A 21,970-nucleotide genomic window follows, 5' to 3' on the forward strand; every position below is an offset into this window, starting at 1 on the left:
GTGATCTTGTCACATGGATTGTCGTTCAGCAAAGCATTTCAGCACATGATTGAATTTAAGGACATAAATAATCCCACTATTGTGAAGAAGAGTTTACACCCTGTAGACCAACTGGAATATGGTTTGGTTCCTTCCTAAACAAAAGTTTCAGACCTCAAACTCCATCACTCTTAGCTTATTCTGTCCCTGAAAAATGCCATTGGCACCTCTCTGTCTGTCACTGGTCAGGTGGGGCACCCTGCAGGTACCAGCTCAGGGGGAAGAAGTCACATTTCAAGCCTGATTATATTATTTCCAGCTTTTTTGATGGAGGTTTCTTGCATTTCAGTAGAAGCATTTTGAGTGAACTCTTCCTAACCTGTTTCATTTAGCTGAGTTAGTTTAAATTGTTAAAATGAGTTAAGTTAATAGGGATGTAATGCTGTACTGAAATGAGCTGAGGAGTTCACAGACATTTTCCCCAAAAGGTCTGAGGGCAACATTGAGTAGCAGGAAATGGGCCAACTAGCTCTAGCTTATTGCTTTAGTATAACCAGCCCTGGAGGAGGATATGTGCGTGGTTATTTATTAATTTTTAATATTTGTATATTAGTAAGTTCTAACATAGACCCAATTCACGACTATAAATTGTTATGCTTCCCAAGCTGGAGCATGGCATAGCAGGTTAAACACTTCCACAGTACCTTCTGTGAGCATACTCCACCACCATGAGAGATGTGGCTCCATGAAATGTACTGATGTAACAAAGGTGACACAGAATCATAGAGTCATCAAGGTTGGAAGAGACCTCTAAGATCATCGAGTCCAACCATTGATCTGTCACTGCACTGTAACCCCAAACCATATGTTCCATTGCCAGATCCAGATGCATCTTAAACACTTCTAGGGATGATGCCTCCACCACCTCCCTGGGCAATGTATTCCCATGCCTAACCACCTTAACAGGGAAAGGTTTTTTCTTAATATCTAATCTGAATTCGAATCTCTTTATCTGAAGGATAACTCCATGTTGGTGCTAGTCAGCGTTCTGTTCTGCCATTACAGCAACCCCAAAGTCATACACAGTCTGCACAAGGTAGAACCTTTTAAGGCTCTTAATCCCTTCAATGCAAACTCAGGAATAGATGCTGTGCAGTTTCTGGCTAGATTTAAGTAGATTTTTATTTAACTGTAACTAGCCAGCATTTTATAATCATTTCCTTAACTGCTTTCCTTCACTCATCTGCACAGAGGTATAACAATCTCTAGCCAGCAGACAATAAGCAAATTCTGAACTTCTCTGGATTTAATCTGTGAAAGGACTTGGGTTTACTGTTCTTTTATCTATTACCTGCATAGCCTGCATGAAGGGAATGTAGAGCACACAGGGCAGTTGTATTTTTGTTTTAATGAGGCCTATATGCAGCTGCATTTGGCTGAAATTAGCTGTTCCTTTTTTTAATTAGGGCTATAAAATGAAAGTATATTATACTTGTGTTTTGATAGAAATATATATTTTCTCTCTCTCTGTGCACCAAGGGACCCTCAGGGCTACAGAGATTAATCATCAGGTTTAATTTAATGCAGTGGGAGAGAGACCTGTGTGGTCAGGCGGCCATGAAAAAGTGCCTTTGATGTGCCTCAGGTGCACTGAGCCCCAGCGAGCCAGCAACAATAATACCTTTGTGAGATGATCAGAGAGGAGAGAGGGAGAAAATGGCCTGTGTGGAAACTCAAGGCCATCCTTTGTTGTGGTTCTGGCAAAGGCAAGAGCCAACTGTCAGGAGAAATTCAGCAAACAGAAAGCAGGGTGAAAGTACAGCTGGATTTCTTTCAAGGGATCGTAACAGGAAACTGGTCAAAATCATCTGCTCTGCCTTTCTTTCCCTCCCCTTCCTTCTTTTCTGGTGAGGGCAGGGGTACTACTGTTGGTACATGTGTGTTGGTACAGTAGTTCTATTCTCTAGGCTGAATACCCCATGAGTCACAGAAACAGGTACTGCATGAACGCAGCATTTACTTTAAACTTTGAGAGAAACTACTCCTTGACCCAGTTTTCGTTACCTGCAGGACTCTAGAGATCTTAAACAAAAGACTTTGCTAATCATGCCTTTGATATTTTGGAAAGTACAAATGTGGAACCTAATTTTACTCATGGCTATAATAGTTTAATTTGTGGTAGAACTACCATTTTTAAGTGAGGATATGCTTTTGGAATTGACCACTGACAGTTTGGGCTAATCAGACTCACACAAAGCATTTTGTGTTTCTCTTACAATACTTGAATAGCTCATGAAAGCAGCAAAATGTATGTTGTAATTAGGTTACTGATCCCAGTCCAGGTCTGAGTTGTTAGTTGCTGAAAATCACTGCCACCTCAGGGCTCATCCATTATCCATGAGGAAAAAGAAAAGATGTCCCTGAAAATTTTCCGAATATTTTTGGACCATTATTCATTTTACATGATTCTCTGCTGCCTCCTTTGCCCTAGCAAAAGCCATGGGCAGGATTTGCATTTGGAATGGCAAATAAGGTGTCCTTTGACTTGTGAAGGATTGTCCCTGTGTTTGCAGCTGGGATTCATAGCTGCAGGTTTGATCTTGCTGTGCCCATGGGTATTCCTTGCAAGTGATGGATACTCAGAGGCTGACTCTTTGGAGTGGGCTGCTGTCTGCCATTGTGCTTTCCAGACAGGGTCTCTGAGCTCCAGCACCCACACTTAGTTTTGGAACTTTTAGGAGCCTTTCCCTGTGTATCCATGGCAACTACACAAAATGTGTGAGTAGTTTTTCACAGCAAAATAGCAGCAGGTTTGAGGCAGTGAAATTGGAGCTTGCATGTTATTCCTCATAGTGTACATGGCTCTAACAGACATGCCCTAACTTCTGGGAATAAGCTAATTGGTTTCCCTAAAAGTCTGCCTTCCTGCCAGTGTCTTAGGGGTTTTATGGGATATTTTAAATGTTTCAGAAATTCTTTTGCTTCTGAAACCCTTGTGATCAAGAGGATTTCAGGCACAGATATGTGTATTCCCATGTCCCAGTCCTGAACACAAGTGTGTTTGCCCTTTTGCAGATGTGTAAAACCACCATGAATTGAGTTAACTCTCAGGTGTCAGTTAGCAAAAGCTAAAAAGTAACAAGAACAAGCAGGGTGACAGCAGACTTAGACACAGAAATTTGCCTGTATTCCTTGCAGCAAGTAACCCAGAAGTACTGCTGTTTCTTTCAGGGTTTAAACTGAAAGGGTAGATTTACACTAGATACAAAGAATTTTTTTACAGTGATGATGGTAAAACACTGGCACAGGTTGCCCAGAGAGGTTGTGGCTGCCCCATTCCTGGAAACATTCAAGGCCAGGTTGGATGGGGCTTGGAGCAACCTGATGGAGTTGAAGATGTCCCTGCCCGTGACAACGGGGTTGAACTAGATGGCCCTTCCAACCCAAACCATGCTAGGAGTCTTATGATTCTACTCTATAAACCTTGCAGTTTCCCATACCCGTTATCAGCATAGCACTATTCTTCTGGTCACTAAATTCACATAATAAACCATTTTTTCCCCTCAAAGTAAAATATTTCACTAGACTGTAAGATTTTTTTGAAGAGACTACAAGTTTGAGTAAACTTCCATGACACTTAACGTTGGGACCAAACTGGGACCAGCTTTTGGCAGCCAGAGGTTGTGAAAGGAGTTTGAAGTAATTTAAATGGTAAGAAGAAATAAACCATAGGTCTGGAGTGGGAATACTGAGAGTGCTGAGTGTTATGGAGTCAGGCTCAGTTAGATGTCATTGTTCTCCTTGCACTTGTCCCAGAACAATTGTACCATCGTGAAAATATTTGTTGTTCTTGCTCTATCACCCTTTTGGATTCACAGCTGAAGGAGCCAGAGCAGGTTCCAATGAGAACAATATCTGGCCTGATTTCAGCTTACTGAGGTGGAGAGAGCTCTGAATTTGCTGGTATTTTGAGTCCCAAATATACAAGGTTTGTGTTCCTTCTTATCCAGAGTCACTGATACATGTGTCTTCATTTGGTGATGTGATCTGTGTTCTTCCATCATTCTTTCTTTATCAACTCTCTGTACTCAACACTTCTTTTTTGGGGATTGTCAGGGAATCGTTTCAGGTTTCATAGAATCATAGAATGTTAAGAGGTCAGAATGGACCTTATAGATCATCTAGTCCCAACTCCTGGGCAGGGACACCTCCCACCAGACCAGGTTGCTCAAGTCAAGGCTTTGCCCGGCCTTGAACACTGCCAGGGGCATCCCTGGTCAACCTGTTCCAGTGTTTCACCACCACGTTTAGATGGAGTCTCTTCTTTTGCATCTGTTTTTGTAACTTCTGTGACTCTTGGCACTGGGAACTGGCTCACCTGGCTTGGTGTGCAATTTTTTTTTACCCTGGATGATAATGTGCATATGGTTTGAAGCATATAATTTAGTCATTTTTTAAAATTGGAGAGGCACAAGTAATTTATCTTCTATCCTTTCAGATTTACTAGATGATCTAGAGACAGAGCATCTACACAAACAGTAAAATGGGCAGATCATTCTGCTGTACCAGTGTTTACTAGGGATTATTTCAAGAGGAATATCCCATACTCTCTTTCACTAATCCTGACAAATCTTTGTGTGTTTTCTGCTAAAGGAACTTCAGCCCAATTTGCTTCTTCTAAATTTGTTCATTTGATTCTCGTGATGACTGGCAAACACAATAGAGCTTCTCTGCTCCACAATATCCGCCCAAGCTGCCAGCTTTGTTCACACAAATAGAGTGTAAAGCACGTTTCCACCCCCGAAGCATGCACAGTACGTGTCCTCTGCAGTACATCCTGGAGAGGAGACTGCAGAGACATGCTGGCTCAAAGTGTTCTCAGAGCCTGATCTCTGTAATCTCGGTGGGAGCCAGACCAGCAAGTGGATTCAGTGTATTTTGGCTCTGATACGAGAGTCTCCTCTTCAGAACATGCCACGTTGTTAAAGTAGCAGACTTTTGAGTAATGACTACACAGGGACTCCTCAGCTGCTTGAAATCATCTGTGATGAGGGGAAAACTTGCAGGGACTAAATAGGCTGGTACTTGCTTTGCCAGCTATATTTAATCTAGTGGGATGGCACTCAGCAGTGTGCAGGACTGCGTGCAGCACTCGAGCCTCGCACGCTTCACTCCCCCTGCACATGCAGCCCTGACACGGAACGTGCAGTCTCCGAGGGGACAGGGCCAGCAGCCCAGGGCAGTGCATCCCAGTGCCAACTGGCTGTGACCCAGGGTTTAGCAAAGGCAGCAATTTGTCCTTCTCCTGACCAGGGGAAAGGGTCAGGCGAGAGGGAGAAGGGAGAGGAATGCAGGAGGGAGAAAACAAAAACAAAAGCCAAGCTAGGGGAGCTGGGGCATCCTGGGCAGGTTTGTGAAATAATCTGTGTGAGCTCTATGAAATTGATAAGCTCCTGCCCTCTTGCTTTTTTAATATTCTTCTCTGCTGCAAGGCCTGTTGTGCACATGAGGCGCAGAGAAAGTGTCTCTCAAATGGGAGAAACCACTGAGTGTTGCAGGAACCTCTCCCTCACTCTGTCCTCATTCGGTTCAGCCCTGCTGCCTTCTATACTGCATTTGGCAGCAGTCACAGTGCTGACTTCCTAGCTAATGAAGATGTTTTGCATTTGGGGAGGGCCGCATGAAATGAAAACCACATTTACTTCACGACTGTTTTTGCAGGTTGCCTGTCCTTAGTGTACGCAGATTTACCTTCCCCAGGAAAAGGGCACAGAGCCTCTTCAGGTGCCTTTTCAGCCTGTGTCCTTTGAAGGGTTATACATCCATAAAATTGCCACCTTGTCCCTCAAAGAACTCCTCCACACCCTTTTTTAATGAAACTGTCTCATTCAGTGTTCTAGCATCCTCCGTTTCAAAAAGAAACAAACACAACTGTAATATCCCCTTTGCTGGCATTAATTTGCCATTGTATGCTTTGCTGGCTTTGTTTTGTTTTTAAAAGGCAAGAAGTAAAATATTTCTGCTAGCAGGGCATATAAAAGATTGTTGCTTTTCTGACCTCCTTATTATATTAATAAAAGCTAGGAAGACTTCAGTAGTGGTGGGAGATCATGTGCAGGCAACCTCCAAAACCCAAAGCACTTACTTGCAGAACTAGTAAACCACAAAGCTTAAGATCTTGAAATGTAAATAGGAAGTTGGAGAGTTTACTTTAGAGCCAGCAGTGGTGAGTCTGTACAATGTTTATTTCTGCTTGCCTCCCAGCCTTTCCTAAAGCTTGGCAGAGATGAAAGGGAGGCTTTCTCAGAGAGTTATTAAAAGTTTTTGTTATGAGCAAGAGTCCTTTGTTCCTGGCCTGACATAATTCAAAGCTCAGGTATGCCTTGGTGACAGGGAGAATGGGACGTTCCTATTTAGTGTGTGGCTGTCCAGAGACATCAAAGTTCTGCACCCCAGTGCTTTGCAGGTAATCAGCCTGTGCAGGGGAATGCAGTTGAAAGCAGTTTAATCTCTATTGTACATAAACTAGATAATGCTTAGTAATATTCCCAGAAAACTGTACATTCACCTCTCCTTCCCTTTTGTGAGCAGATTGTTTGAGTTCAAAGACTCAAAGAATTGCTGTGGACAGAGTGAATGCTTTGAAAAATATTCTGCTTGGAGACTACATGAAGGCTGATATTCCAGGGATGTCTCACTGGCATCAGTGAAAACACTTGCTTTGAAAATTCCAACACACGCACGGTGCTTTCCATACTGTGGTTGAGTGCAAACTGCCCTGTGTGATGCAGAGCCATGAATTACAGGGTTGGATTTAGAATCCTGAGCCTTTAGAATACTTGCCCAGAGAAGCTGTGGCTGTCCCGTCCCTGGAAGTGTTCCAGGCCAGGTTGGACAGGGCTTGGAGCAGCCTGGGCTAGTGGAAGGTGTCCCTGCACATGGCAGGAGGTTGGAACTGGATAATCTCTAAGGTCCCTTCCAAACGTATCTTGGTTCTATGACTCTATGATTCTTTCTGCAGTGTCTTCTCTTTGATGGTCTTGGGGTTCTTTGCAACAGTGAAGGGGTAAGACAGTAGGAACTGTTCTTACAGTTTAATTAGGTGGGAGACAGAGGCACTTCATAGTTTAGTGGGTTTTTAATTATTATTACTTTAATTGTTACTTTTACAAACTGCACCCATACAGTGCTTTGGGATCATATGACATCTAAGCTGGAAATTTTGCTTTGTATGTTACAAAAATTCCTTCATATTCTGAAGTGAACAGCATTCATACACCACGGAAAATATATTGCACTATATGATAAACGATGTGTAAACCAGAGATCTGTTTGCTTCCTTCCTTGGATTTTCTATTCTTTTTGATATAACCACAATGCATATAAAACTTTATGTTGGGCTTCTTCCAGGCCTGACTGCTAACAGGAGTCCTCTCCTGCTCCTCTCTTCTTTCCTCATGTTTTGCCTTAGAAAGAGTGAGGAAGAGAGACTGAGCTTCCACATACTTATGTTGACACTGTGAAGATTTATCTGGTATGGCTGCTGGAACTTTTGGGCTGCCTAATTTGGGCTTCTCTGCTTAGAGCAGTGTGGCATTGCAGGTTACCTGCTAGTAGATGTAGGCCTAGAAGTTATCACCTTGTACCTTTGCTTCCTAACAGTTACATATTTTAATAGAGTTTTAGGGATTTTGCTGCTTCTGTTGCAGGACAGAGGTTGTATTCTGGATTATGTGATTCTGTGAGGGCTATAAATTTGTCTTCATTAATGTTCATAGCATCACTCCATTGTAGGGGATGGGACAATGCAACTTAAATTTGATCTGTTGTTTATGTATCAATATTCTCATTTCTGTTCATGAAAGTTCAGCAGCAGCAGCAGCTCTTCATTGTAACGGAAGATTTTTGTTGTTCCTTTTCTATATCCTTGGTGATGATATTAGATCTGACAGGTACAACACTCTCATCAACACTGCACACTAACCAAATCTGATCTCTCCTCTCTGGACCCAGGAGAATATATTGCCCTGAAGCCCATAGTCTTGAGCGAACCTGAGAGTCTTCCTGGAGCAGTCTGTTTCAAGGAGAGCTGGATAGGGGATTTTTCTCAGATCACAAGCATATACATGTATAATGAATGACCTTTCCAGATTCCTTGTCTATCTTGTTTCTGTGAGTAGACATGAATTTATTAAACAGCTTGCTCTGTGTGTCTAGATCTCATGGTGAACAAAAAGGACTCAATTTTGTGTTGCTTATCATAACTGTAAAAGAATAACCAAAATATAAATGAAATGAGATATGATAAGGATATCCTTGGTCATCAGTTAGGTTATTTCTGGGCCCTGGAACAATTACAAAGAATTTTCAAGGGAATACAAGAATTGTATGAAAAACAAGAGTTTTCTGTTAGGTTTAGAATTTTGGAATTAGCCATATTTGCACTGAGGAGTGTGAAAATTGGGGTCAAATTTCAGATTTTGTTTAGTGAGCTGGTTTGCTGTATGATTTTGTCAGATTATTGCCTTTCCCTAGGTAACCCATTGCAATATGAGCAGGAGACTGAGGCTGTACAGACAGACTTCCCTCTAATGAAAGGTGGGATATGTGAGTACTGGATGTTACAGACTCCGTGGCCAAGAGGGTAGAGGTGCAATGGCATGTACTCTTCTTAACAGCACCACTTCCTCCAGTGAGGCAACCTTCACCAGTATTTGGGCTTTAGGCCTCTTACTAAGGTGCTTTTCCCCCCCTCCATTTCCAGTTTTATTCAGTCTCATGAATCAGTAGTTCTTCATCTAAGTTTCTTGTGGCTGTTCCAGCTGTGGGTGGGGGAGGATCTTGGATGGGGCAAGTTTTATTAGGGAGAAAGTAAATCTCTTCTCATCTAATCATTCTGGAAGCAAAATGGGGAGAAGCATTAAGTGCTGCTTTTCTCCCAGTGTCAGCTGGGAATCACAGTTTATGCTGAGTTCATTGTTTATAGCTTTGGGTGAAGGCCTGAGGTCTTCTCTCAATGTTTACTCTGTCCTTGGGAGTTTGTCTCAGTAAGTAAGGGCTGAATAAACACCCAGTAAGGTTCTCAGGATTTACCCATTTAGTTATTCAAATGTTTAAAAATATGTTTGAAGTAGTGTCTGAAGGCACATCCCATTTAACATAAATCTGCCGCCAACTTCAGGGGTATTGCAGCAGATTTATTTGACCCGTAGGTATGACACTGTTGTTGGTAGTGGCCTTCACTAATACAGAAGGAACACTTAGCTAATGGTGAAAAAGGAAAATAAATCTCTAAAATTAACTGTATTATGCAATAAATAAATAAGAAAGTCCTTATGTACCTGGAAAGGGCATCCAGAGTAGATAAATACTCCAGACCTTATTTGAAGGTTATGGGTTTCCTTGCTATTTCCCACTGAGCCCAGTAAGAACTGCAGGTTTTGAAGAATAAGTGAGTTGGTTTCGTGTCTGATGAGTAATGTGCAAGATCTAACAGTATTTGTGACACAGGTGCCATCCTGAAAGGTTGGGATACGGTCTCACTAGTCTCCTAAAGTAAGATAGTCCTGCAAGTAGTGTCTGAGGTGTGTTTGTTTAGGAAGCAGAACTGAAGGGCTGTGAGCTAAGGGAATATTTCTGAGACACTTAAACAAATCCAATGTTCTTGTGAAAGATTTACACTGATCAGTGTTATAGTAAATATATTTCCTAATGCACAAATAGAGCTTTTTACTGAGACATTGCTACATTTGTGAAAAATGGGGTTTGTTTGCAATCTCAGCCACTTTTGAAGACTTGGTTTCTTGCGTTGGTTGCAAGTAAGAACAGAAATTTTCTTGCTCTTCATCTCACTGGAGATTTGGAGGACATTTTGGGGAAGAATTATAGTATGTTTACCCTGTTCCTATGCTCTTCTCTAAGCCACCTGTTTCTGGCCACCGGTAACAACAGGTTAGTGGGGCTATATGGATCTCTGGTTTGACTTCTTGATTTTATTTTAAACATGGCCAAGAGTTAGTTCATACCTTGATGAGCTTTAAGGGATTTAATTTACCAGAGCAGCAAATTGTGGTGTTCTAAAGTGCATATTTAAAATGGCCTCCACTTAGTTGCCTGTGCTGGGAGATTTACAATCTTCACACAAACTGGCATTTTGTGACAGTGAGTATCTATCATTGGAAGAGAAGTAAAAATAAATGGGTGGTATAAATTGCTGTAAGCTCATTTGAGGCCCTGTATCCCCTGTGAGCTATTGTTCTGGGAGGCACAGAAGGAGCTGCTGTGAGTCATGGAGCAGCACTGCTGTAGGAGGGTACATAATAGCATTTCAGCAAGGACACAAGGAGAAGCAATGGTGTAACCAGACAACCTTTCAGTCCATTTATCAAAACACTTGTAGTTCCCATTTCAAGGAAGGCGACACAGTAAATATGAGCAAAAAAAAAGGTTAATCTGTGTATCTGTATCCAGACATTTCACTAAATAAAACAATAAAATAAATCAATGCAGAACTGCTAGGGCTTAAGTGCTTAGAAAAAGCATCTGAATCCATCATGAATGTGGACTTTTTTTTCTCTCTTTTGGATCTTGAAAGCAATTTAACACATTAAAGGTCTTTTCTTCCCAATTTCTGTAAGAAACCTTGGCCTCTGGGAATACAAAGGGAAGGACAATATGCTACTGTGTGTCTGTCGTGTACTTTCCCAAGCCAAAACATAAATAAGCTTAGTGTTAATGGATACTGATAAAAAGCAGAAGTAAATGTATGTGAACATTCAAGCTTGGAACAGTCAAAATTCATCTAGTTTAAGGGTTTTGTTTCAAAGCTGAGCATTCAGTCAAGGTTCCTGACAAGATCTCTGATTTGAGCAGATGGAAGTGGTGGACATTGAATGAGTCTGAAATGATTACCCCCAGAATTCATTTAATTTCTTCCAGAGCTGAAACTCTCAGGTTGTCCCAGGCTTAGTTCCAGGTTTGCTTCCTGGAATAAACATAGGAGGTTAACCTCACACACAAGGAACTCAGACTTACAGGGGTGCAAATTTTCTGTTGAGGATAGCAGTATTGTTCTTTAATGTGTCCAGGGAGAGCAAACCCAGGGACAGTTCCAGAGGCAGATGCTGTGTTTAGACTTCTCTCTGTTCCCATTGAGATCACCTGGAATCTGTCTCATAAATGACTCTGAATGACCTGATAATTTGAAACTGCTCTCTAGACCCTCCTGGCTTCATCTTGTACCCTCACAGAAGCTGTCTGATCCACTGGCTCCAGCCCCTCTCTCGAAACAGTTCTCAGTTCTTGGGTCCAGTGTCTTGACAATGTCTCATAAAACTTTCCTTCTACAAAGCAAACAGTATAATTCTTCTACCAAGGAAACAAGTACACATACCCCTCTGACACCTTTTAATTTAGGATATTTTTTAGAAGATCATCTGTTGGATCACCAGCAGCCTCCCCAGCCCAGTGGCCTCGGGTGTATTTTTCTACCATCTTGGTCTTTTTGTCTGTTGCTCAATTTGAAGCGTAGATCTTATTGCTCAGATTTTCTCTTTCTTAGTTTCAGTTTTACCAGAACAGTGTTCAGGATTTGCCTCTATAACAGGAGTCTCAGGATTCAGCTTTCCAAGATGGTGGAGCTCCTTAACCCCAAGCTATTCTCTTCCATCACGTGTGAGGTTAGTGACCCTGATTCATATACATGACTCAGAGTTTTTTAATCTCCATAGGTGGATTATGCCCACATGAATGGAAATCTGAGAGTCTGCTGCTTACAGTGGTTTGGTAAAGTCATTACTCAGTGGTCAGGAGATCACTGGCTGAAGATCTGGCAGAAGGTTGAGAAGTTTGTGTCTGTTCCAGAATATTGATTTTTATATTTCCCCTCTCTGTTTGTCTCAAAGCAGCTATAGGTGTCCTGGGAGGGTGGTTACTTAGTGCTCCTCATACAGGTGCCATTAAACCATGCTGCTCTTCTAGCTTGTGCTTTTGAGTGGCCAACTTCCAAGCACTCATGTGCCATTACAGCTTCCAACTTTTGTAAACAGCAGATGGACTTCAGCAAAGAACTGAAACAGAACTTGAAGAGCACATTGTTCAGATGTGGCCCTCCCAGCTTCTGTGGCCAGAGTACTCCTGGGTAAAGATAAGGTGAGGTGGCTGAGAGGTACTTCACATCTCCTAACGCTTCCTTGCACCTTTATTCCATGTTGCATCATCTGCCTTTAAACAGTGGGTCATGAATCATGTGTTTGGGATATCTCCAATCTTCCTCACAGCTCTTTTATTATGGAATGGAGAGAGATAATAAGAATATAGGTTTGTAGGCTGTTTCCTAGGCTTTTATCAAAAAGTACCTGGAGGGACAGGTCTGGATGTGCAGCTGGGAGAAGACTGGATGGGAAGAAGATACAAGGACATTGCTGGTAGCCTTGTGGCTACTGTTGTATATGGTTTGGATTTCAGCACCATTTCTGGGCTAGAGCACCCACTCTTTGATCTGACCCTGTGAGGAGAAAGTTAATAGGGAATGTTTAATGCAGCCCTAAATGCAGTGAGCCAAAGACTTTCCACTGAGTTTCCTTGCCTTGATGAGTAAGGCAAAATATAGTGAAAATAAAATATATAGTCACCCTATCTGATTTAGTCATGACTGAAATTTTCTTCTCTCTGTCTCTGGGACTCTCATTCCAATGTATTTTTCTTGTTTTCTTTCATATTCTTTTATATTCTATATTTCTTTTATATTCTGCTTTTTAATTTGGGGTATGGAGTACAGAGAGGAAGTCAAAAGTTTACAGTATGAGAGGTAGGTACCAGTCTTGCACTGTATTTTCCCCTTGGGAAACTGGCAGGATTTTATAATGTGAAAAATGTTGTTCTATTTAAAACAAGTATCAGTTGTCCAGCTTTGCCTGTTAGTGTTTGAAGCTGATACCTTTCCAAGCTCCTTTCATAAGGTCAATATTAAAAAAAAAATAGGGTAAAAAGAGAATGTTAAATCCTTTTGTATGATCAAGTAATAAGAGTAGAGGCAGATGAAGAAATTAACTGAGTAATCTATAGTGTGTATTTGCACAGTGTCAGCAACTCCACAGCAACACTCCTGGCCCTGGTTTCCTGTGGAATGTGCAAGGTCCCTGGGATCTGTCACATGATACACCACAGAAAGATGATGAGTAGAGGTGGTTTTGCCATTATTATGGGCAACTGACCTCCTAGTTTTGCCCATAATAATTTATTCATGTGGCTGTACTCTAAGACACACTAATACCTGACATACCACAGGCTGAAAATTGATGCAGCATATTGAAAAAAGCATAAAATACCCACAGCTAGCTCAGACAAAGAGGCTGGACCTGGCTGCTCTCTAAAACTGGGCCTCCATGTAGAGGTGCAGAGGGGTCTGTTGTTCTGTTAAGGAGTACAGTGAGTTAGTTCAGCCCCACAGCCATTGTCAGAAGGTTTTCTCAGAAATGCAACTTCACACTTCTTGGTTTTGGTGGCAAACCCCCAGAGAAGCTGCTCATACAAGTGCAGCCTGTGACCTCTTGCATTCCCTGCTCTTGGCAAGGGCTGATCTATTGCACTTTTAAAATAAAGCTGAGTAAAAAAGGGTTTTTTTGCTAAATTTGATTTTTTTATTGTTGTTGTCAGTTTCAAACAACATTAAAATGGATCTGTTTTAACTGTTTTAAGAACCAGGATACTCTGGGTGAGGGAGGGAGCCCCCAAAACACTGCCTTATGCTTTCTGCTGGTGGGTTAGTTTTAAAGCTGTAAGTGTTTGAGTATGTGATCATCCCCCTTGGTGAGGAGCATGTCTAGTCAAGTTCTCAGTGTCTGATCATCTTCCTCTTGTTCTTGTTCTTCTTTGTCCACTTCATTTTCCTCTTCTTCTTCTCCTCCTCCTTCTTCTCCTCTTCTTCCTTCCCCTCCTATATCATAGAATCATAGAACCACCCAGGTTGGAAAAGACCTCCAAGATCATCAAGTCCAACCCTACTGTGGTTACTGGACCATGGCACTAAGTGCCACATCCAGTCTCAGCTTGAAAACCTCCAGGGATGGTGAATCCACCACCTCCCTGGGCAGCCTATTCCAATGCCTGATATTACTATCTCTGTAAAAAAATCTCTTCCTAATATCCAGTCTAAACCTCCCCTGGCAGAGCTTGAGTCTGTGCCCTCTTGTCCTACTGCAGGTTGCCTGGGAGAAGAGACCAACCCCCACCTGTCTCCAGACTCCTTTCAGGGAGTTGTAGAGGATGATAAGGTCTCACCTGAGCCTCCTCTTCTCCAGGCTAAACAACCCCAGCTCCCTCAGCCTCTCCTCACAGCACTTGTGTTTGAGTCCTCCACTTCTTCTTCCTCCTCCTCTTCTTCTTCTTTCTCTTCCTCCTCCTCCTCCTTCTCTTCTTCCTCCTTCCCTCCTTCCTTTGTCTCCTCTTCTTCTCTTGAGCTGCTGGTCCGGATTAATTTCTCTTTATACCAATAAATATAATTTAATTAAAAGCTGAATAAGATTATTGCAGGTCAACCTGTTCTTTTATTAAAAATCATAAGATTTAAGGTTTTTTCAAATACCTTTCCTTATTTAGCTTTGCATAAAAATCTCACTGTGCAAATGTTTAATAATCTCAGTGAAGTTTTCCTTTAGTTAATTCTTGTTAGATATAAAGCCAATTTGTGCAGTATATAGTCCCAATGCATAACTCACCTGAAATATTTTCAGAGATGAAGCAATCAAGCTGCCCTGGGAGTGTGGTTTCTTTACTGTACATTAATCACATACCTTGTTTGGTCTCTAGTTTGTAGAGCAGTTAATGTTTTATGGAGAATTTAGAAATTTAGAAATAGTTCTGCATGCATCACTCACATTTTGCTGCCTTTCTCATAGGGAGTAAGAAGTAACAATAGTCCCATAGAATCATAGAATTTAGGGATTGGAATGGACCTTACAGATCATCCAGTCCCAGCCCCCTGCCATGGACACCTCCTCACTAGATCAGGTTGCTCAAGGCCTCATCCAGCCTGGCCTTGAACAGTGCCAGGGTTGGGGCAGCCACTGCCTCCCTGGGCAACCTGTGTCAGTGTCTCACCACCCTTGCAGTAAAAAACTCTTTTCTCACTTCTAACCTAAACTTTCTCTCCTTCAGTTTGAATCCCTTACCATTGAGTCCTATCGCCCCAGTTCGTACCAGAGTCCCTCTCTGGCTCCCTTGTAGACCCTTCAGATATTGAAAAGTTGCTATGAGGAAATTCATCTGTGTTTCCTAGTTTTAGGTTGTACTGAAAGTTTTGTCCAGGATATAACTAAAGCAGGGATTGAACTTGGGTATGAGCTCAAAATCATCATAAGGAATCTAAGATCCCAGTCTGCATTTGGGTGCATACTCTCTCTGTGTTTCCAGTTCTGTGGTTGTGACTGGTTGGATTTTTGTCAGACAAGTTTTGATATTATCAAGTGTAGAGTAAGCAGCAAAATAAAAAAGATCTTTGTTTTAATACTGTCACACATCTCCTCTGTGGTGTGCTGCACTTGGACCATTGCCAAGCTGCTGGACTGAAATATGCTGGACCTGTGTTCTTAGTGTTATCATGGTGGATAAATAAGCAATACCATTACAATTACATTTTCTGGGTGTAAACTCTTCTCTGAGACCCCTGAGGCCAGTTGCCTCAGGCCCTGAGAATTAAAGAGGCATATATGGCCCTGCCAGAGCTCGAGTCTTGCCAGCAGTTGCCCTTCACGCTTACTCCCATGAAAGTAGAGCCAGTGGGGAACATGGGTGGTATAAAAACATGTCTGTACTACAGCCAACACAAAAGAAACCAATTTGGTAAAAAAAATAGTACTGAATACATGTTTCTGTTTCAATTTCCCTCCCACAGGCCACTCTCTGGCCATAAGTTTACGCTCTGGGCAGTGCCCAGAACCCTTTGATTTTCTTGTATGTTTTTTTCTGGTTTGGATGGTATCTGCCTTTCTGTCTGTCTCTTCCAACCTTGCCTGGCTCCACAGTCAGAAATCTTATCTTGCCATATCTTATACTGCAAAAGTACTGCCTGATGGCTTTGACTGTTGTGTTTTTGTTGCACAACCTCGATAAACATAGTTGGAGGATTTTGTTGTGCTTTGATTCATTCTGTTGCCATTCTCAAAACTAAATTGGAGTCTTTAAGGTTTAATAATTTTCCAGGTCTCTGCGTTTGGTTAACCTGTGCTATAGCCTTAACAACAAATGAAATCCATATTCAGCAAGGCATTTATGAAAGTGTTTTCATCACACAAGCCAAAATTCAGCTGCATGTAAACAGGTTACCAAAACCATCCATGGATGGATGTGTTCAGGCAGAACCCCAAAGTCCACGTTCTCTCTGTGTTGTTGTTGGTCAAGTGAATTCCATGCTTCCAGTGGGATAAAGTTAGCTCTGTGCAAAGATTTTTGTGGCCTAGTCTTAATATCATTGCAGAGTAAATCCGTCACTGTGGATGGCTCAAGGGATGCCAACCTGCCACGTGGAGCAGAGCTGTGTGACTTGCCACCACAAGCTATGCAGCTACATAGCAAAGTGATGATGGCCAGGGGACCTGAGCTTAAAATATAATCAAATAAATTGCTGGCAGTACATGACCTATAGGAATTGGAATATTAATACATTTTCAGTTCCTTTGTGTTCTGAAGTGCATTTCTTGTGTTCCAAGACCTTATTTTCTGTTTTACATCAGGCTAAAACTGGAATGCTGTTATGTGTTTAATATGTAATTGCTGCTAATAGTAAATATATTTTAAGAAGTTGACTGTGTGCACTATAGGTTTAACTTAGAGAATTGCCTCCAGAGTTATGGGGAAGCTTAGTTTGAAACCCATTTAGTGCTTGAGAAATAATGGCAGGATGGCAATTTCAGAGCAGGCATCAGTTGACTGAAAACATAATTTCATGCCCCGGCTCCACCCAGTTAATATATATCTGCCACCAGCCAGTGCTGTTATTGAATCACACATTCAGTAGCTATTACTGTGACCTGAGTTTGAACCAGAAACCTAGAAATGAAACATTCTTGGGTTTCCCTTTGAATTCTGCTTTTTTTTTGATGAGCCTCTTTCATTCTTTGTTGAGAGTTGGGGTCGAGTCTGTCAGCAGAAGCAAAATGATACAGTTTTCTTAATACAGGATTTTATGCATCAGTGTAAAGGCCCTGAATTGAATGAATGTCAGTATTCTCAATCCACAGTCAGTCAGAAACTATGAAAGTTAGAAGTCAGCAGAGAAGTTAATGAAAGTATTTGACTTGTCAGTGATCAAAGTCCAGAACTGTAAAGAGCATTTATTAGTTGGTGACTGATACGGTGCTTTTCCTTGTTTCTCTCCCTGCTCTCCATTAATATCTTAGATCTTTTTTCATACCTGCCTCAGCCTAACAAAAGCAGCTGTTATTCTGAATTTCTGGCTATAGAAGCTGATAAGTGAGGTGGTTTTCCAACAAATTTTCTGACCTAGCTTCTCCTTAGCATATGGTTACTTTAAAAAAGGTTGTGACAAGAGAATGAAGGCTCAAATTTGCTTTCATGTAAGTCAAGAATAGTTCCACAGAATGTGGTTTTATGGCATATTGCAAGTAAACAGAGAATCTGACAGTGATACTAGAATGCTGCCGGATCTCAGGGGCCTGATATGAGAAGCAGAAATGGAAATGAACATGGATATGTATCAGTATACCTTATTAATAACAAGATTTGCTTCTCAGGTAATACCCAAATTCTCTGTCAGTGTAGCTGTAAGGAGCTTGTGTAAACCTCCACCAGCAACAGATGGTGTCAGCTAAGGAAGAAAATTCAGCTGAAATTCCTGTTCCCATAAAACTCTCTGGTGTGTTTTGTTTTATCTTGTCTCTGATTGCCGTAACATTTACATAAAGCTGAGAAGGAAACACAAGCATGTGCCTGATCATTAAGGCCAGTGAAGCAAAACACAGCTAAGGAAAATAAATCTCACACTGCCACTTGCTCAGTTTATGGGATGGCTGCATGCCTGGGTGATGCTCTCTGGGAAGGTCTGTGTTCTGTTCCGTCCTTGAACCAAATGTCAGTCCTGAAAGCTGAACTTAGTTTGGATTAAAGGCGCTGACTCCCTGGATTCACTTCCATAAGCTGTGAGTTAGCCAATCCGGCTTTTTTTCCACGTAGACTTTTACAATAAAAGTGGACTTTTTTCCCTCTTTGTTTTAAAGGAAGAGGCAAGTGGGAAGGGTGAAACTAAACCTTGGTCACAGCAGCGAGCCTGAGGTCACAGCCCCAAGGCTGACAGAGTTTAAGAAGCATTTGGACAATGCTCTCAGGCACATGATGTGATTCTTGGGGTTGTCCTGTGCAGGGCCAAGAACTGGACTCGATGATTCTTGTGGGTCCCTTCCAACTCCAAATATTCTGTGATTCTGTGGTTCTGTAAATCAGATACATAACAGATCTCATATTAGTGCCATTTAAGCAGGTCCTTCCATACTTTAGCTTAGTTCTATAGAACTAAGCTTTCTATATTTCAAAGCTTTGTGTATTTATAGCTTTATATATTTTAAAGACATTTCTCATTTCTTTGGGCTGCCAGATGTACTGCTGATACCTTCTGATCTTAGATGGTTTGACATTGATTTTCCTAGCACACGCCAGGGTTCAAATCTGGTCTGTAACTCATCCAAATGATCTATTCATAACAAAAAGTGCCTTCTGGCACTTGCACCACAGCTGAATATTGTTAAACTGAATTCATCATTTCATTTGTTTCGGATTGCTCTATAATGTTTACATATCTTACATATTAGTATGATCTTTTATAAAGCACACGCTGAGGTTAAACCCTCCCAGACAGAACCTCATTCCCCTTCTGATCCCTTTCAGAAGGTGTGGAACTCTTTTTTCCCTTCAAATGAGCAGGAATCTTGGAAGTGCTTATTGTTCATTTCATCTGGAATGATGGGGCTGAGCAATTAGGAATGTGTGTGTTGGGGAGACACAGAAAGGTGACAATTCTTGCACACCAGGATTCTTCCCCATCCACACAGAGTAACTGTGAGGTGGAATTGCATGTCTGAGTATAATCCTGATGTCAGAAAGTATCATCACACATGAGGGCAATAGTCTCTGTGTGAACACATCCAACTGAAATATTTATAGATGCTGCTTATGTCTCAAAGTCTGAACAGGTTCAGATTCTTCACATCTCCCATCTTCAGATCCCTGCAGCAGTAATTGTTGTGCAGAGATCACTCTCATGTCTAGCAGAGGATATCCTCTCTGTGTTTCAGTTTCACTCTATATAAAAGGTAATAAATCTTACCATGTCTCACCATGGGAGTGTGTCACAGGCTGAATTTCAGTGATATGGGAGGCAGAAAATCTGAGGCTCCCTTTGAATTCGTGTTTTAACTGCCAGAAGAGGATGACATCTCTTATTTGCTTTAAAAATAAAAATCAGTTGCCCATAAATCTGAAACACATGTTGTTTTTCTACTAAAAAGATTAAGGATTTTCTTAAGCTCATTAGAGGGAAAAAAAATAATGACATTGATCCTCCTATATCACCATAAGAATGTCTGAAGACAGTTGAAACCTATGAGAGACATGATATTAGTGTAACAAAAATAGCCCTGAATCTGGCAAATTGTGCTGATCCTCTGGGTTCTGTGGCGAACTTTGCACTATTTCTCCAACCTTATGCCTATGTCTGGTCATGTGTTTTAGTGGGATTGGTTGGGATGTACACTCCAAGAGAATTTAAAGGTTTTATTATGAAAATACAAGTGCCAGCTGCTGCATGGATTGGAGGACTTAAGCACCATCCAAATATTTCATGGAGGGGAAATGGAAACCATTTGCTCTTTCTTATGCCTATAGCCACAGAAGGTTGTTCACCCTGTTGCTTCTCAAAGATTGTCTGGTTTGGGGAATATGTTATTCCCAATTTTCTTTCTTGCCACAGGAGGAAGTAGGAGATCTGGTGATGCCCTGTGTGGTATCATTAAAGCCCAACATGACAGCCAAGGTTCTTTATTCCAGTTAAAAGTTCCCACAGCAACAAAAACTGATAACCAAACACCCTACTGGCTCTATTCATCAGCGTGGCAATTCCCAACTGCCTCGTTTGCTCCGTGTATGTGTTGAAAGTTTGCTGGAATGTGTACAAATGGTACTTCAGGAGTGAGATGATAGGAAGGTCTCAGTGTAATCTGAGCAGAGCCAGCACAGAAATAGTCTGTCCTGGCAAATTCCTGTGGGTGTCCAAAACACTAGGCCAGAAGTACTGGCTGCAGGGAGAGTTTGGTCTTTTAATCAACCTAAACTTTCTGGTGTTATGAGATATACAGGACGATTTGGTAAACTGTGGACTGATGATAGAAAAAAAGGTGTGGGTTTTGTCTTTATTTTATAAACCATTGATATCCCCTTGATATTTACACCTTTCCCAGATTTCACAAAGTATCTTTATGCCTTTAATGTCCTTAGACTATTTGGTTTCTTCAGGCTACACAGCAGTTGGATTTTAAGCTTGATCCATTTGGTGTAGCTAGATTTTTTCTTCAGCAGATGACAGAACACTTCAAAATTTGGTGCATCAAAAATAGTTTGTGAGATAAGACTTCAAAACCCCAGGCCCCTCCTGCCCTAAATGTTCCTTGTCACTTCTAATAACATGCGCTGTGTCCAAAGCTATAGGATAGGCATGAGATGGGATGTTTGGGTTCTCACCACACTTCCATCACTACTTCAGAGCAGATACTGATTGGTAATTGTGACGCTATGCTGTGTTCTCAGTAAGGTCAGTGATGTGGAGCTGGTCTAAAAATCAGGTTATTTTAGGATTTGCTTTTTGTTGCACTTCAGTTTGTTATTGAAGTGGTAAAAGAAGGCTTGCCCCATCGAGGTGATGAAAACTCAAAGCTGTATTAATTTGTAGTTATAAGAGAAAACAAAACAAAACCAAATGTCTTCGCAATGTTTTTGACGTATCTTCGGCCACTTGGAGTTATAAATGCCTTTGTAAATTCAATGCAGCTATTCTTGCTCTTTAATGGGTTTAGTCAGCCAAAATCTTATGCAGACACACAGACACGTGCACACATACATCTTCAGGGAAAGGAAGTCAGGGCATTAGAGCTGATAAGGGAGAACCAAGCAGGATTCCCATATCTGTTACATGTATTCATGAGAGAAATCAGGATTGCTTGACACTGTGGTGATGTACTTTGAGAAAGAAGTTTTTGTTGTTTTGTTTTCCTACTTAACTTCATGACAAGAATCAGCTGTACTGTAAGTTTATGGCTAGAGCAGACTATTGTTTGTGCAGAGACCTCCCCACTGCTGTATTTACTAAACATGTGTGATGCACAAATGCCAGTAAATTGCATCTTGGAGCATATTCCCTGACTGCTAGTAAAACTGTCTTTAAAGTTTGGCCTGCTTAAATATAGGGAGAATGTGCATCAACTTTAACAGGAACAGGCCTGAATTTTTAATTACTCCTCCTCAAAACTGTTTTAAGTCTGGGCCTTACTGAATCAATAGCAAACCTTAAGCATCCTTCAATGGGTCTAGAATTTTGCTAATGAAGAGCAAAATCTAAATTTGAAAAAAATTCCCATTGACTAAGGCTTTTCTTTTTTGCTGTTCCAGCTTTGGACCTATTTTGGTAGGGAATTAATTCTCTTGCTTCCTTCTCTGGGAGCAGTTCTTCTAGAGAACAACAGTTGCAGATTTAGCCATCCCATTAACATGGGTGAGTGGGAAGTGCATTTATGTATCATGTGATGGTGCAGGACTGCATTGCCATTCTCTTCCCAGTGAAATAATGGCTGCATATACTTCAAATCTATCTATCTATCTATCTATCTATCTATCTATCTATCTATCTATCTATCTTTGTTGGTCCTGGAAGAGAAAACATGAGGTAGCCTGGCAGGGGATGGATGACCTGTCTTCTCCAGCCCCTGCAGCA

At 41.4% G+C, this 21,970-nt stretch overlaps 1 protein-coding gene across 1 annotated transcript in view; it reads left to right on the plus strand.

The window, feature by feature from the left end:
- The window catches only part of LOC103811187 (FGGY carbohydrate kinase domain-containing protein-like), a gene marked incomplete at its 3' end in the record, with an annotated part of 79,260 nt that overhangs the window by 56,034 nt on the left and 1,256 nt on the right, over positions 1-21,970 (plus strand). The gene's annotated exons all lie outside the window — the stretch shown is intronic.

The sequence above is a fragment of the Acanthisitta chloris genome, unplaced genomic scaffold, assembly GCF_000695815.1.
Source record: "Acanthisitta chloris isolate BGI_N310 unplaced genomic scaffold, ASM69581v1 scaffold32331, whole genome shotgun sequence".
NCBI lineage: Eukaryota > Metazoa > Chordata > Aves > Passeriformes > Acanthisittidae > Acanthisitta > Acanthisitta chloris.